Source organism: Euprymna scolopes, chromosome 36, assembly GCF_053919585.1.
Source record: "Euprymna scolopes isolate OS-2025 chromosome 36, ASM5391958v1, whole genome shotgun sequence".
NCBI classification, from domain to species: domain Eukaryota; kingdom Metazoa; phylum Mollusca; class Cephalopoda; order Sepiida; family Sepiolidae; genus Euprymna; species Euprymna scolopes.
Genome location: NC_136517.1, coordinates 79,178,615 through 79,197,755, shown reverse-complemented (window position 1 = coordinate 79,197,755; position 19,141 = coordinate 79,178,615). Strand labels below are relative to the sequence as shown.

Genomic DNA, 19,141 nt, shown 5'->3' with positions numbered 1-19,141 from the left:
TGGTGGGTAAGTAGGAAGGATCAAACCCGGAGTCATGAGTAAAAGTAGGAAAATAAAGTGTGAAAAAAAAAATAACATCTGCAACGTTAACAGTTCGGCTACCAAGAAAAGTCCATTCCAGTTGTTTAGGAAAAAAAAAAAACGACTACGGTAGGTCGGCGCGAACGTGAAAATATAATGTGAATTGTCCAGCACGCTAACCACTACGCCACAGAGCACTGCAGCTTAGTTTAGTGATTTTAAATAACTTCACATGAAAGAACTACGAAGCCAAACCGGTGTTCTCTTCTCAACTGTTCCTTGTGAACGATCCGCAAACGGTGTTAAGTGGTGGCAGGGGGAGGAGGAATTTATTAGAGAGAAAATATTTTACCACTTCCATTGATCTTAACCGATTTTGGCCGTGACTTCTCAGCAGAAAAGTATAGAAATCTAAGATTATCGAGGAATTTGAGAAATAATAAGCCTATAACACACCTCAGATATTGTTCTGCCGTTTGTGCATAAGGTATTTGCATGAAATATCTTGATTTTTAATCCTATTAATGTCAAAATCAGACGGGAAAAAATGAGTTCATTTTATTTATATAGAGAAGATATAGATAATAACAATAAAAAGAAGAATATATAACAGTTATAATAATAGATTAGCGTATATCTATGTACATATGCTATAGCAATCTAAATAAACCAAACAGTACATGCATGCTTGCGTGTGTGAAAATATTTAACCGATAATCTTATGATGTACTGGTCATATAACACTGAAATTAACAGTATAGTTTATAACGAGTAACATCTTGATTTGGATGGATAAATCCCGCCTACAGAAATACGTCGGCAAGGTAAAATGAAATGTCCTTTTCAACTTGCCGACATATTCAATTACTTTTGCGCATGCGCAAATTCACCATAACTTAAAGACTTTTAATGTTACATCTTTCTCATCCATCTGTCGATAGCTCAAACGGTAGGGAACGCGGCTAAAGCGCTAAATGTTTTGGTTTCAATTCTAGCTGATGGTATCTAAGTCATTTTTTTTAACTTTTGAGATCAGTGCTATATATACGGTACAATATAGTATTTAATAGAGAAGTCTGCATGAATTAAAATATATTTAAGCGTATTTTACGATCGGGCAAGACTGAGCGATCCCCACCCCATCCTGCAATTAGTAGTTAGACTAAAGACTTGGTTAATGAACGGATACTAAAATAATATGAAATCATTATATATATATATATATATATATATATATATATATATATATATATATATATATATATATTCTTCAGAATAGTTTTATTTAACAATCAGTTGTTATGGAAACGTGAGATTGTAGGTTTACAAAATATTACTGGCAGTAATATTCTATAAGTTATCCCATCTAAACAAGAATTGCTCGATATGCAAGATAGAGCAGATAAATTAAATTGTAATTCAATGCATTTCAAAAAACTCTCATTGAAATGAAATGAAGTGGTTGAGTTTCATATCAAAGAATTTTTATTATTCTAAGCAAGACAAAGAATGCTTTAGAAAATTAATCTCCTTAACCTATAGGGTTTCGATGTCTACCATCTCATCAGAAGAGAGAACATATTAGCAAATACTTATAAAGGTATGCACCCTATTTGCTAAAGTGAGTGAGACATGGAAAGTCAAAGTCAAAATAATATATATATATATATATGTTCAAGCACTTTTTTTTCTTTTTTTTACATAGGTATCACCACATTATCAAGGCCAATAGGCCACTCAAGGATAAGGGTTAAAGAGTGTACAGTAGAAATTGGACAATATAGTAATCATTAGTAATGAAAATTTGGTAAATTTGATAACTTATATGGAACGGCTCATCAAGAACTTATTTACGTTAGACTTGAACACAACCATATTGTAGTCAGCCGGAAAGCAGGAAAACGGAAGACAATTCCACAGGCGTGCAGTTCTAATAAAAAAAGCTTTGTTCATGGAATCTACGTTTAGGTTTAGGAACAGATAATGAGTGGGGGGAATTATTGATAGTGTTTACAGCTAGACGAGTGTTTCTTGTGAAAGTTTGGCGAGGGGGGACCATAGATTGAAGCTCAGTCGAACACTTTCCATGAAAATAACGATACATCAGAGACAAACTCGCAGCATCTCTTCTATGAGATAGAGGTTGCAAGGAAGAGAAAAGGACATCTCCTACGAGGCTACGAAGTCTATTTTGAACTCTATCAAAGCAGGGCAAGTCTTGAGAAGAATATAGAAAGCGTTTGAGAAGAACGTAGCTGAACAACAACTTTTGGGCGCTATTATATACAACATGCCAGCTGAAATAAATAAGATCGCTCGGCGAATGAAAAACATATCCAGAACAACCGGAAAAAAAAAGAATAACTCTGTCGTATTCAACCAGACGTGCTTCGTCTCACCACGTTTTTGGCCGGCTTTGGGTAGGATTGAAACTGTTACCTTCAGACAAACTATTATCTCCAGACAAAATTTCTATTAAAGAATGAACTCACATTTTGACCAAATTTAACACCTTATACAACCTAACATTACGAGTGCATTTGAAAAGTTTTATTACCGTACAGACGGAAAGGCGAAGCCTATAAAATCAACTGCAGATTATTTTATAAGACAAGGGCAAGTTCGAAATGAATGGTTCTTTTTATAGCACAATTGAACCATGATACTTGACATTTGTATGTTTAACTTTAGTTCAAGTGATTATGTAAAAATAATTAAATAAAAAAAAAACAGTTGGTTCTTTGATAAGACAGGGGCGCGTTCAAAATAAATGTTTCTTCTTAGAGCAAAATTGACTATGATACTTGATTTTTGCATCTTACAATTTAATTCAAGCCATTTTTTACAAAGAATTTTATAAACTCAGCAGTAGGTTCTCTACAGTGCAATATAGATGACAATGTATTGTGGATTAACTCACTGTAGGGATGCATGTAAAGTTTCTACCAGGTGCACCGCGGTGGGATCCCAACTAGAGCAGGTTACCAATTTAAAGTTAGGCGATTTCTCCAATACAAGTATTGGAGGGTGGAACATTTATTGATCTTCATTCAATCAGGGACAACCGACGTTGACCCTGATTGAATGAATGTCCCTGCATATATATATATATATATATATATATATATATATATATATATATATATATATATATATATATATATATTGTTTTAAAAAAAAACAAGACATCAATGAAAGGATTGATAGCAACAAGTAGTGTATTTCATCGTTAGTTATAATATTTTCAAGACTATTCGGACAAATTCAAACATTAGGTCTTTTGAAAATTTTCACAAAAACGGCCTTTCGTCAGACTTATTGAATTAAAATCACTTTAACAATAAAACATTATGGAAACCATATCCCTTATAAGGAAAAGAAAACAAGCAAAATTATTTTACCTATATCTCATCCATGCAAAGTTTTTAAAAATATACACCAATAAAAAACTATATATATATATATATATATATATATATATATATATATATATATATATATATATATATATATATATATATATATAACTACTTCATTTATTCGGATAAATTTACTCACATAAATTTAATATACGAAAGTATAGATTTATGCGTAAACTTTAAGTATTTATTTCAAAAGTGCTCAATACGTAGGTAGAGCTAGTTAGTAATTTATAAAATATATATGGCGATTAAGCTACACTGAATATTCTGCGTTTTATCCACTATAGGATTATGAAACGCAGAATATTCAGCGTAGCTTAATCGCTATATATATTTTATAAATTACTATATATATATATATATATATATATATATATATATATATATATATATATATATATATATATATATATATATATCCCCGCACACACACACATAGCTTCGAATTTGGATGTATCAAAACCAAAGCAAAATATGATGAAAGTAAAAATAAAATAGATAAACCCCATAATTTATTATAACATACCTGTTACCACTGAAACACTTATCACAATAGTCTGTGGATCTATATTAAAAAACCTTGTTAAACTTTGAGACATATTTCCATTCTATAGAGGTCAGGCGCGAACGAACAACCCATAATTTTATTATACCATATTTCTTCAAACTGAAACATAATTATCAAAGTATACTTACGCAGATAGATATGAAAAGTCTTTATTAAAGTGTGTGCCTATTTCCATTCTATGGAGGCCAGGCGCGAACGCAGACCCCACAATTTTATTATACCATCCCTATTTAAGTTAAAACATACTTATCAAAGTATTATTATGTACATCTATTTCAAAAACACTTGTAAACGGTTTTTTTTTTGTAATTTTCAAATTTTTTATTTCCATACTTCGTGGACCAGGCGCGTACGCAGACCCCACAATTTTAATGAATCATCATTATGCCAGCTCAAACATATCCATTCCTGTGTCTCGATACATCTTCTATCATTATATGTGATCAGTTTTTTAAAAATAGTCAACTATGTAGGAGCCTGTTCGTGACCACACACACACACACACACACACACACACACACACACACACAGACAGACATTCAGCTTTATATTATAGATATATTTGTATTTGGACGATTAATCGGGATCGGAATTGGGAATCACATAAATAAGAATTTCCGAAAGTATCGGAATCGAAAAAAAGTGTGCCTATTTTCTTATGTCAAAAACGATTCTTTTCATTGTCTTTTTAAATCACCAATCTACACAAACACCAAAATTTGTAATTCAATTCAAATTATTATTTAAAAAAAAAAAAAATGAAAATATTTATTTTAAAATTATTTTTAAAAAAAATTTGTTTTAATTTAAAATATTTAAAAATTAAAGATTTATATTTTTTTAATTAAAAAAAGTATTTAAATTTTCATTTTAAATGAAACTAAAAAATATGTAATAAAATAAAATTTACCATTTGTACATGTTCCAAAATCTGCCGTAGTAATAATAAAACTATTAAAATAATAAATATTTATTTATTATAGACGCCCAGTAAAACTCAAATTTATAGATCCCTGCCCCACACATATGTTCGTTTTTTAAATTTGAGAAAAATATATTGGCACATTTAAAATGTGTTTTACGGTAACCACGGACCAATAATAGTAACTGCATAATTAAATATTAAGAGATTTAAAAAGAACTGGAATCAGTAATTGTATTAGAATTGGGTATTTCGTACGGACTCGGTAATTATATGGACATCGAGAAAAATATTGGAAACGTCCCATCCATCACATATATAAACATAAATGTATATAGTCATCGACATACACTACTGTTTCGTTGTATCACAACTCATCAGTGCCGCTAGACTAGCACTTCTGTCAAGCCGAGGACTTAACGTAGAACCATCGCGTTGACAGTCGGTAGTCAAACCCATCGACCCACGGAAGTGGCACCCGAAATAATCGCCACAAATGTCTATTTCAAACAAACATCAAACATGTGTCCATCACTTTATATATATATATATATATATATATATATATATATATATATATATATATATATATATATGTATATATATGTATATATATATGTATGTGTGTATATATATATATATATATATATAGAGAGAGAGAGAAGGAGAGTGAGTGAGAGAGAGAGAGGGAGAGAGAGAGAGAGAGAGGAGTGGGTTTATACGCATATGATGCATGTATAGATATATACACACACGTCATATGTATACATTACACAGACACCCACACACAGCATGTAAACACACACACACATACATATATACACACATATGACATGTGTTGCATCATATGCGAATATTTTCCCCCCTCTTCCTTTCTCTACACACACACACACACACAACACACACACACACACATATATATATATATATATATATATATATATATATATATATATATATATATACAAATGTCATGTGTGTGTGTGTGTGTATGTTTATATGCTGTGTGTGGGTGTCTGTGTAATGTATACATATGACGGTATATATATATATATCTATATCTATACAATATACATGCATGCGGAAACCCACTTCTCTCTCTCTTTCTCTCTCTCTCTCTCTCTCTCTCTCTATATATATATATATATATATATGCATATATATATGTGTGTGTGTGCGCGCGCTCGAGCGTCCTCCTGTGTAATGTATACACGAGGAAAATATTATGGTAATAATGTCTTTCTGAGAGAGTATGTGTGTATGTGAGAGAGGGACAGATGGGGAGGGGTGTAATTGAAATGCATTTCTTAAGTTCTATTTGAAGTGTATATTTGAAATGTTTTGTTTATTTTATTTATTTGTTATTGTTCCACTAATCCTTTCTCGTTTGGATGGTGGTGTGTGTATCTTACTTACCGCCCAAAACTTGGAGACGACGACGAAACGGCTAGGTCCGGGTTTGGTATTATTAAATCCATTCTTCGGGTATCCACCGATCTCGTTGTCACCATCATGTTTTTTGTTTTCGTTCTTGTTGTTGTTGATGTTGTCGTCGTTTTTCTTGCTGTTGTTTGTGTTCCTGTATTGTTTTTTTTTTTTCCTTCTTTTTTTTTTTCGGATCAGGCTATGCACGTGGGCCACGGCAAACCGTAGATAAATTGGTAATCCGAGGCCGCATCGGCCAAGCCAGTGCGCAGAAGGAACCTTTTTTTTTTTTTTTTCCTTTTCTGAATCAGTTAGGAGTTGCGCGCACTGGCAAGCAAGCAGCCGCTAGAATTGAGCGAACGAAAAGAGAAAACAATAAATATTAGACAAGGTCTGTGATGATTCTACAAAACTACTTCTACTGCTACTACTTCTACTGCTACTACTCCTACTGCTACTACAGCTTTACTAGTTGTGCTACTATTATAGTTACAGCAGCCAAAACGACCAGAACTAGTAAATACTGATTCAACAGCAGCCAAAGACTATTTATAGATTATTATCAGATAGCGAAAGAGAAAAATGGATGGAAAGACAGAAATAAAGAGAGAGAGAGAGAGAGAGAGAGAGAGAGAGAGAGAGAGAAAGAAAGAAAGAGTAAGAACAAAATAGGGGATAGCTCAGAGAGGAAGGGATGACAGAGAGAAAGAGAGTCAGAGAGATAGATAAATAGAAAGATAGAGAGGGGCAAAAAGGGCCAAGAGACAGAAGGAGTATATATATATATATATATATGGAGAGAGAGAGAGAGAGAGAGAGAGAGAGAAAACGGACGAGAGAGAAAAGGAGATATATAGATAGATAGAAAGATAGAAATATAGATAGATAGATAGATAGATGGATAGAGAGAGAGAGAGAGAGAGAGAGAGAGAGAGAGAGAGATGCAAGCTTGTATGCGTCGCAGACGAGTCACCACACGTAGCTGCAAGAGTGACGCGGACGCGCCTTCCGAAGAGCCGTTTCAGAGCGACATGCGGGTACGCATCTATTACTCGCCTATAAATATTAGTAAACAAGTTCCCCCTGAGTACTTAGCTGCTCCACATCTGGGACAGGAACAAAATGTAGTATCTGTTCTTGTCGATATCGGGATCACATAATCCAAGTGATTACCCCCTGATCCCTGAGAGCTAAAACAGAATTCGTTAATCACCGATCGCCTGGAGCGGCCAGACCGAGGAATGCTACCAGTCGTTCCCGATCATCACAGATTCCACGCCCGTTTAGAATGTCTCTTATTGTGGGCCGTGGAAGGAGACACATAGGCATAAGAGAGTAATTGCAATTACCTTTTATTTTATCCTTTTTTACGCCAATTTTCAATTTTGTAATCATACCCATATGCATTTTAATTTCTTTTAATGAACTGATAGGTGCTTTTTCCTCTTTAGGAGCTCAGGACAAAATAAGCTCACTAATTAATATAATCTATATATTAATAATATAACGTGTGTTATTCTCTGTGTCACGCTAACATCCGGGTCGTTTAATTGTTATGTACGCTCATTTCTTGTCATAAGTAGTTTTACCAATAATTCGTCATACGTTTTGGTTTCGGAATCGATTATAGCTGATCACATTTAAATGATCAATTTTTTTTTAATATAATTTTATCAAGAATTCTACATGAGTTTTGATTTCGGTTTCGATTATAGTTGAAGGAACTCAAGTTATATATATATATATATATATATATATATATATATATATATATATATATATATATATATATATATTCTTTCATCCGTTTATTTTGGTTTCGATTCAAGCTAATGCAACCAAGTCATATGGATATATATATATATATATTTTTATTTATTTATGAAATCGCAACTTTATAATATATAAAAATCGATAGAACATTAACTCTATAATAATATATACGAAATCTGCAAGAATTAAATTATCACATTTAAGCGTAGTTTACGACCTGGCTTTGCTGGGCGTTCGTGCTCGCTTAGATAAATGCTTTTGCAGTTTTAACAAAAGAGCTACAATAATATCTGAGCGTCTCTATTAACACTGAACATATACAAAATGCCAACATCACTATATAACATATGAATGAGTCCCCTGTGTAATTTCCACAGGTTCCACTAGTTATTAAATGAATAATTTTGTGCAACAAAGCATGTGCTGTCAATAATTGTGCATATCAAAGTACTTAAATGAAAAAATAGAAACATCGTTAATATCTTGAAATTTGGAATATAAACTATTTTCATTTATTATTTTTTATATAGGAGTAAGGCCACTCGAGGATAAGGGTTATTGAGTGTACAGTAATCAATTGGATAATATCGTAGTAGTCCTTATTAATGGAACTTTATTATATTGGATTACTTAAGGGGGCGGTTCATCAAGAATTTGTTTATGTTGGACTTGAAGACAACTAAGTTTCAGTCAGCTGGGGAACAGACAAACGGGAGCGAGTTCCACAGGTGTGCAGTTCTAAGAAAGAAGCTTTGTTCATGGAATCTACGTTTTGATTTAGGCACAGTTTAAGAGTGGGGAAAGTTATTGACAGTGGTTTCAGTTAGACGGGTGTTTTTCGAGAAAGATTGTGGAGGGGGGACTAGAGATTGGAGCTCAGACGAGCACTTGCCGTGGAAGTAACGATAAAAAAAGACAGGGTCGCAGTGTCCCTTCAGTTGGAAAGAGGTTGCAGGAAAGAGAAAAGGGCATCCCCCACTCAGTTACGGAGTCTATTTTGTACTCTGTTGAGGCAGGATAAGCGGCTTCTAGCAGCTCCTGCCCATATGTGGCAACAGTACTCCATCTCTTGACGTACTTGGTTTATATATATATATATATATATATATATATATATATATATATATATATATATATATAATTATTTTCTACTATAATAATTAAATACCTACAGACACTAGTGTTTCATCCTTTCGGGAATCTTCAGTGCAGGGTGTCACCATTACTACTAGTCGAACGATTCGAACCCCGTATCACGAGACATCTCTGGCTCGAGTAGCGGAGACTTAATCCATTCGGCTACCATTAACTGCTTGAAATAACGTTGAATTTTAAACATCTTAATTTTAAGTGTTCATTTACGTCAGTCAGACAGTGATCTAATCGTTATACGATGATCTACGCATAAGAGCTAAATTGACCGACTTTTAATTCAACTGAAAATGCTCAACGATAAGAAACGAATTTCTTAAAGGGGCATATACATATATATATATATATATATATATATATATGTATATATATATATATATATATTCTTATATTATTAATTATATATATATATATATATATATATATATATATTCTTATATTAAGAGCTAAATTGACCGACTTTTAATTCAACTGAAAGTGCTCAACGATAAGAAACGAATTTCTTAAAGGGGCACATATATATATATATATTCTTATATTATTAATTATATATATATATATATATATATATATATTCTTATATTAAGAGCTAAATTGACCGACTTTTAATTCAACTGAAAGTGCTCAACGATAAGAAACGAATTTCTTAAAGGGGCATATATATATATATATATATATATATATATATATATATATATATATATATATATATATATATATATTCTTATATTATTAATTATATATATATATATATATATATATATATATATTCTTATATTATTAAAATCTTATTTGAAAAAAAATCACTTTCCAAAAAAAAAAATATATATTGTTTGAAGCAAAGAATACAATGCTTAAATAAATGTCCTTAATCCATAGATTTTCAATGTAAGTACATCTCCTCAGCGGAAAAATTCGAGCAAAATTCTAAATGGCACACACAGAGAAAATATTAAAGATGAAATGTCTTTAAGGGACATAGAGAAAGGGAATTAATGTCGAAAGTAAAAAAAACGGGAGAGGATCATTGGCGTCCAAATGCAGAATTAATCCTTGAAAATAATTGAATTTAATATTGTTTGAAGATTCGTATACTATCTAGGTTATTTGCTCTGTCTAGTATATTGAGCAATTTTATTTGGCTGGGATTGTCTTATATGAATATTTCCTTCCAGTGTTTTATAAGACTTGAAATCACTGGATTCACTAACCTGTAATTTAATTCATACTTTAAAGTATATATATATATATATATATATATATATATATATATATATATATATATATATATGTGTGTGTGTGTGTGTGTGTGTGTGTGTGTGTGTGTGTGTGTCAAATGGCCTATTTATGCGTCAGGTGTGGGGTACTGTGTGCTTGTCACCTTCCTCTTCCAGTCCCTACCGCTGGCTAGCCTAGGCAAAAAGGAAGCAGAGTTCGTAAGTCTTCCCTGCCAGTACATAGCCTCTCCATAGGAAAGCTCCATGTAGTGCCTCCCCGTGGCGACACATGTAAATTGAGTACCTTGCGGACTCAAGCAGAACTACAGGAGACTCGGAGGTGGTCTGCCCCCAGACATGCGGCATGCCAGGCCCATCGTTGTATGGACAAGCCCTGATGGCCATGAACAGGCCCCCAGCTATGGGTAAATAGTACGACTGCCTTGTGGTTATTCGTTGGTTCGATAAAGGCTAAGGGAGTAAACCCTAACAGAAAATCTAGAGTGTAGCCCCACAGGCAGACAAGTGCTGTACTCAGCCTTGCTCTGCTAGCTACTGCAGTCAACCTGGTGCCGGACGTACTGGTACTTCCACTCCTCTGGGCAACACCAGAAAGACCGAGAGGGGGATTCTGACGATTGGGCAACCCAGTCTCTCCACAGATCTGCCCTGGCCAGCGCCCTGGAGAGAAAACTTCAGCTATGCATCTGTATAGGATTAAACAGGAGAGCGACAGTTACCGGTTATAAGCCTACAGCTCAATTGGCGTACAGCTGGGCGCCAGGGGTCGGTCCTAACGGTGGGAGAAGTTATTTAATTTCATTGGACAGCTACCGCCCGCCACAAAGCTGAGCAGCCCTGAGTTAGTAAGGTGCTATCCCGCCACTGACCACCTACCCTACTGGGTGCGTAGGGTATAGGATGATTCCAACAAGTGGCCAGTAACCATTGCACCAAACAAAACCAAAAGAAACACAAAGAAACCAACACTCAGGCTAGGGTGCTGGAATGTTCGTACTATGACGATTGGCCTATCTACCGACATACGCAACATCTCCGATATTCGAAAAACTGCCATCATCAACAACGAGCTATCGAGACTCAAAGTAGACATCGCTGCACTCCAAGAAACACGCTTAGCTGACACCGGATGCCTAAAGGAATCGGACTATACCTTCTTCTGGCAAGGAAAACAGGAAGAGGAGGTCCAGGAACACGGTGTTGGTTTCGCAGTCAGAAACTCACTGCTTCAGAACGTACAACTCTCTGATTCAGCTACTGAGCGCCTAATCTCACTACGACTGAACACCACAGATGGAACAATTAATCTATTATGTGTGTACGCCCCAACACTCGCAGCGCCTGACGACATCAAGGAGCACTTCTACACACAGCTGGATAGCACCATCAAGGCATTTCCACAAAATGAAGACCTGATTATACTTAGGGACTTTAATGCACGTGTGGGTGACGACAACGATGCATGGCCGAGCTACCTTGGTAACTTTGGAGTGGGCAAATGCAATGGTAACGGTCAGCGCCTTCTAGAACTCTGTGCCTACCATGACCTCTGCATTACCAACACATTCTTTGCTGCCAGACCGCATCACAGAGTGTCCTGGAGACATCCCAGATCAGGGCGTTGGCACCAGCTCGATCTAATCATTACTAGACGAAGGTACCTCAAACATTTTCTGATGTGTAGAGCCTACCACAGTGCTGATTGTGATACAGATCATTCCCTAATATGCAGTAGAGTCAAACTTCAACCCAAAGATTTCTACCACACTAAACAGGAGGGTGTTGCCCGTATTGATGTTAGCAAGACCACATACTCAGATCGCAATGCGAAATTCAACGAGATGTTAACCTCTACCTTCAAAGGAGATAACACCCGGACTGCATCTGAACAGTGGAAAACACTGAAAAATGCCATCCACTCTACAGCTCTCAAAGTCTTTGGGAGGAGGACAGGTAGCAAACGCAATGACTGGTATGATGCCAACTCTGCTACCCTCAACCCTCTGATTGAGGCAAAGCGTTTGTCCTTGCTCTCATACAAGGCCAACCCATCTCCTACATCGCTGGTTGCACTGAGGCTTTCCAAAAGGGCAGTTCAAAAGGCTGTAAGAGAAGCTGCAAACAACTACTGGATGGAGCTCTCCAAGTCTATCCAGCATGCAGCTGATACAGGAAATATAAAAAATATGTATAACGGGATCAGGAGAGCTACAGGACCCATAATTAACAAAACTGCTTCACTGAAGTCTAAATCGGGTGAACCCATACTAGACAAAGTTAAACAGCTAGACAGATGGGTTGAACACTACTCCGAGCTTACTTCAGGGAAAACATGGTACATCAATCCGCCCTGGATGCCATTGATCGTCTACCGCTGATGAATGAGCTCGATGAGGAGCCTTCCATAGAAGAACTATCCTGGGCAATAGACAGACTGCCATCAGGAAAAGCCTCAGGAAAGGACTATATTCCAGCAGAGGTCTTAAAAAGTGGAAAGGCTAGCCTGCTTGAGCCCCTCCATAGTCTTCTGATACAGTGTTGGAGAGAAGGCTCAGTGCCTCAGGGCATGAGAGACGCAAATATCATCACTCTCTACAAACACAAAGGGGACCGCGGTGACTGCAACAACTACCGCGGTATCTCACTGTTGAGTTTCGTTGGCAAGCTATTCGCACGTATAGTATTACTGCGACTAAACGTTCTTGCCGACCGAATCTACCCAGAATCTCAATGCGGTTTTCGTTCAGAGAGATCAACAATCGATATGATCTTCTCCCTACGCCAACTGCAAGAGAAGTGCAGAGAGCAAAACCAGCCTCTGTATGTTGCCTTCATAGACCTGACCAAGGCATTCGATCTCGTGAGCAGAGATGGACTATTCAAAATTCTCCCACTGATCGGATGCCCACCAAAACTCCTCAGCATCATAAGATCCTTTCATGATGGCATGAGGAGCACTGTGCAATTTAACGGTGGCATGTCTGCTGAGTTCGGGGTGAGGAGTGGTGTCAAACAGGGTTGTGTGTTGGCCCCAACACTCTTCGGCATCTTCTTCTCCCTACTCCTGAAGCATGCTTTTAAGAACACAACGGATGGCATCTGCTTGCACTCCAGGTCAGATGGTGGTCTCTTCAACATCGCCAGACTCCGCTCCAGGACAAAAACCAGGACAGTTCAGATAAGAGACATGCTGTTTGCCGATGATGCAGCTATAGCATCGCATCAGGAAGATGGTCTTCAAAGACTGATGGACAGGTTTGCTAATGCTTGCAGCCTGTTCGGTCTCACCATCAGCCAGAAGAAAACCCAAGTCATGGGACAAGCAACCGCCTCCCCACCCAGCATCACAATCCAAGGCACACCACTAAAGGTCGTACGCCAGTTCCAATATCTAGGCTCCACTGCTTCAGACACCCTCTCATTGGACGTAGAGCTAAACAAAAGGATTGGAAAGGCATCTACAACCCTCTCTAAACTAACTGAAGGAGTCTGGGAAAACAGGCACCTTACCACCTCCACCAAGATGACCGTCTACAGAGCGTGCATCCTCAGTGTTCTACTGTATGGGAGTGAATCATGGACTACATACTCAACACAAGAGAGGAAACTCCAGGTCTTCCATATGAGGTGTATACGTAGGATATTGGTATCACATGGCAGGACAGAGTGAGTAATACTGATGTTCTGCAGAGAGCGGGCATCCCATCCATTTACTCCCTACTGCGTGAGCGACGTCTTCGCTGGCTGGGCCATGTGCGCAGGATGGATGATGGGCGCATCCCTAAAGACCTTCTCTATGGCGAGCTTGCCTCAGGCTCAAGAAAGAGGGGGCGACCCCATCTTCGCTACAGGGATGTCTGCAAGCGTGACATGAAGGCTCTCTCGGTGGACAGGAATACATGGTAAGCCTCTGCAGCTAACAGAACTGCCTGGAGGAAAATGATACGCCAGGGGATTATCATCAGCGAGAGGACCTTCCATGTTGAAAACGCTGCAAAGAGAGCTAGGAGAAGAGCGAGTGTACAGGCGGAACAGCCGGACGAAGCGGCAAATTGCATAACAACCTTCGTATGTCAAGGCTGTGGCAGACTATGCAAATCAAGAATTGGTCTCTACAGTCACACAAAAGGATGCATACAGGCAACATCTTAATACAGCGCTGATCCATAGTCGTTTCGACTGACGGATGCCACATATATATATATATATATATATATATATATATATATATATATATATATATATATATATATATACATACATATATATATATGTATATATATATATGTATATGTATATATATATGTATATGTATATATATGTATATGTATATATGCATATATGTATGTATATATATGTATATATATGCATATATATATTTATATATATATATATATATATATAAAATATCACATATTTTTTTGTAAAAATGATCAAAGTTGTTTATCCGAATATTATTTTGTTCATAAAATATCTGAGTTTGTAGAATGTCGAATTTATTTTTTGATTGTATTAAGTTCATTATATTTTTTAGCATCCAACAGCAAATATGCATAAACTGACTCATTATTTTTTTGAAATAGCAAAAACGTGTTTGATCAATGTTGCATGAAGCGATTTTTTTTTGTTCTTGTGAAAGTTGTTCCTTTATATGGTTTACTTCTAACATTGGATAGGAATAAATCGATTTTTAAACAGTTTTCTATTATATATATATATATATATATATATATATATATATATATATATATATATATATACTAGCAGAAGTACCCGTCGTTGACTGGGTTCAAAAACAGCCTACAGAAAATGATATTGTGATTGATGAAAATATGATAGGTTATGAAAAGGAGAAGGTTGTAAAGAGATAGGTTTTGATACTCAAAAATTTTACCCTAAGCAAAATATGATGAAAGTAAAGATAATTTTCACGAAAATATATATTTTTATATCAACTTTGTTTCCATTCGTAGCCAAGAGTGACCAACAAAATGATGTTTCCTTACAAAGAGAAAATGTTATATATATAATAATATAAATATACAAGAAATAAATGTAACCATAGTCAATAAAAGTTACTTTTATGGTAGAAAATTTCATTGATTTGTATTTTTAAGTAGTTTGTACTTTTTTTTTTTAATTCACGAACCGGTTAAAAAAAAATCTAAATGGCAGCAACTTTGAAATGGAGAGCCCCATTTTTAATTTGAAGGAGGGGCACCTGAACATTCTGTGTTAACAATTTAAGAAAGTTCCGTCAACGTAAGGAATATTTATAAACACATTTTAATGTCTTCCATTATTTTGTGCTTGAGGAATATTCGATTATGGCATGTGTAGTTTATATAAAAATTCATTTAAATAGTTATCGCCTCAAATTTCGTTTTAATTCCAGTTCGCCGAAATTATTTCAAGTAAAGAGCATTAAAAAGTATTTCAAAACAAAAAAAACATGAACTGAATTTTTATTGTATATGGTGACATTTATTTCTTGTATATTTATTTTTTCAGGTAGTCGTTTGTTGGCTTTTCTGCTAAACACTCTTACTAAATAATATCGACGAAATATCGGAAAACAAAGTAACAAAAACAGTTTTGAAAAATAATGAAGCTTTACTTACTTTAGTAAATTTATCCGAAACAGCAAAATGGGATATTGACAAAGTAAACACGTAATTACCTTGGGGTTTTTAAGCAAAAAATCGATATAAATATGAATAAGAATAAAATGGCGCCCTTTTCAAGCAGAACAGCTTCGTTTCAGTTTTACAGTATTCAGGGTTTACTATTGTAATGTAAAGAACATACACGTCGGATTCAGGGTTGTACTATTGTAATGTAAAGAACACAGAGAAAGAGTTCTAATCAACTGAATTCTTTCTAGTACACTGACAAAAAACTTCAACGGATTTTCATTTATTTATTCAAAGTTCAAAGGATACACAATAATCTAGGACCCCCCCCCAAAAAAAATAGAAAAAAATTGATTTGTAAAAAAAAAGAACTCATTCTGGAAATCAAGTAAAAGACGGATTTCATTTATTTATTCAAAGTTCATAGGATACACTAGAATCTAGGACCCTCCCCCAAAAAAAAAGAAATAGAAAAAAGTTAAAGTTTGTGCCATATTTCCATGGAGTACAGACGCGAACGTAGACCCCACAATTTCATTATACCATTCCTACTTAAGTTAAAACATACAAGTGTTTTTGATATAGATGTACATAAGAATACTTTGATAAGTATGTTTTAATTTAAATAGGGATCATATAATAAAATTGTGGGGTCTGCGTTCGCGCCTGGCCTCCATAGAATGAAATAGGCACAAATTTTTATGAAGACTTTTCATATCTATCTGCGAAAGTATACTTTGATAATTATGTTTCAGTTTGAAGAAATATTGTATAATAAAATTATGGGGTGTTCGTTCGCGCCTAAGCTCCATAGAATGGAAATATGTCTCAAAGTTTAACAAGGTTTTTTAATATACAGGGTGGTCAAAAAGTCAGGTAACATGTTAAAGGTAGAAAAAACAATATGATCCATTATAATCTCTATTCGTTTAATATTATTTGTTTAAATATTTGAGTGTAATATATAAACTACCCCTCCTGATTTCTGGCTTTGGGGCTATGTAAAGGTAGCGTTTATGGCAAGAAGCCTGATACAATAGCGTCTTTAAAGTTATTTATTGAAGAGGAGATTGCGCGGATATCAGCTGACATGATTACACGTGTTACACAATCAGTGGTTAATCGCTTCCAGCGATTGATAGAGAGAAATGGACGACAATTAACAAAATAAACATATTTCATGTTTGTTTCATTTTATATTTCAATGTATGGTACTTAAATATACGTGTATTGCTAATATCGTTTTTCTTTAAAATGTTACCTGACTTTTTGACCACCCTGTAGATCCACAGACTATTGTGATAAGTGTTTCAGTGTGAACAAGTATGGTATAATAAATTATTTGGGGTTTATCTATTTTATTTTTACTTTCATCATATTTTGCTTTGGTTTTGATACCCCCAAATTCGAAGCTATCGCTTTACAACCCTTCCTTTTCATAACCTATGATACTTTCATAAATCAGAGTCCATTTTCTGTAGGCTGTTTTCGAACCCAATCAACGACGGGTACTTTTGCTAGTATATATATATATATATATATATATATATATATATTAAAATGTTGAAAGTCCAGAGACGATAAAATATAATATAACAGTATAAAATCCAAAAACGGCAAAATCAAACATATATATATATATATATATATATATATATATATATATATATATATATATTAACATATATATACATAGTAATCGGTATATGTGTTAAAAAAAACAAGGGTAAAGTGTGCTCAATACGTTAGTAGAACCGAATATGTTTTTTAATCATTACAACCCCAAGTGTAATACCTGAATTCATTACAAATTTTTTCAATAGACAGAATAAAAATTATCCGTTCATATCGTCAGATGATTCAAGTTAAAAAGAAAACATATTGTTTTTTTTGTTTTTGATTACTATGGATATTATACACCCAGGGATTGGAAGTAAAGAAAAAGAAAGCGGGTGGGAGAAAAGTGGGGAAAAGCAATACAAAATATAAATTAAATTACAAATACGACAAGGCAAAAAATGAGGGGAGAAGAAGAAAAACAAAGACGGGAGATAGATAATTGGGTGTGTCAAATAAATTTTGTTGGGTTCTGGATGATCACCTGCACGTGTCTCAAATCCGAAACGGAGTTAGAATATCAACAATGGTCTACAAGGAAAGTTAAAGTGGTGGTGGTGCGGGGGGGGGGTCTGAAAGAGTTTAGATGCATCCAGTTGAATTGGGTGAACAGATTCGTCATATATTACTTAAAGCTTATATAAAATCTCTTTGGGTAGAAAATCTGTTTTAGACTCTGTTGCGTAGATTTTAGAATTGGAGTCGAATTTAGGGAAGAAAGGGAAATAAATTAAAATAAATAAAGTAAAAATCAATGAATTATAATATATATATATATATATATATATATATATATATATATATATATGCATATATTTACATATATATGCATATATACATATATATATATATATACACATGTATATATAGTCATCTACATACAGTACTGTTTCGCTGTTTCACAGCTCATCAGTGCGGCTAGACAGGCAACTACCTCAAGCCAGGATTGAAACCCGACTGTCTGTACGACAGTTATATATATACATATATATATTTATTTATTTATAAATATATATATATATATAAATAAATTTATATATAAATATATATATATGTAAATATATATATTAATATATATATATTTATAGATATATATATTTATATATATTTATATATATATATAAATATATACTTATATATATATAAATGTATACTTATATATATACATATATATATATATATATATATATATATATATATATATATATATATATATGTACTTGACTTTGATAAAATATGATGAAAAACACTTTAGGAAAAGTTAAAATCATATTTATTGTTCTGAAAAGAAACAAAAATAAAATGGATTGTCCTTAATCCGCGGAGTTTCGAAAGAAATGCTACCCTTCTCATAAGAGGAGAGGGGTTAG

The 19,141-nt window shown here is 34.5% G+C and overlaps 1 protein-coding gene across 1 annotated transcript in view; it reads right to left on the bottom strand.

Moving 5' to 3' along the window:
- LOC145260624 (uncharacterized) overlaps positions 1–6,883 on the bottom strand; it is a 143,324-nt gene extending 136,441 nt beyond the window's left edge. The window contains exon 1 of the mRNA XM_080118937.1: positions 6,350–6,883. The gene's annotated coding sequence lies outside the window, so the exon portion shown is untranslated. The remainder of the gene's footprint in view (positions 1–6,349) is intronic.
- Between the last annotated feature and the right edge of the window lie 12,258 nt (positions 6,884–19,141).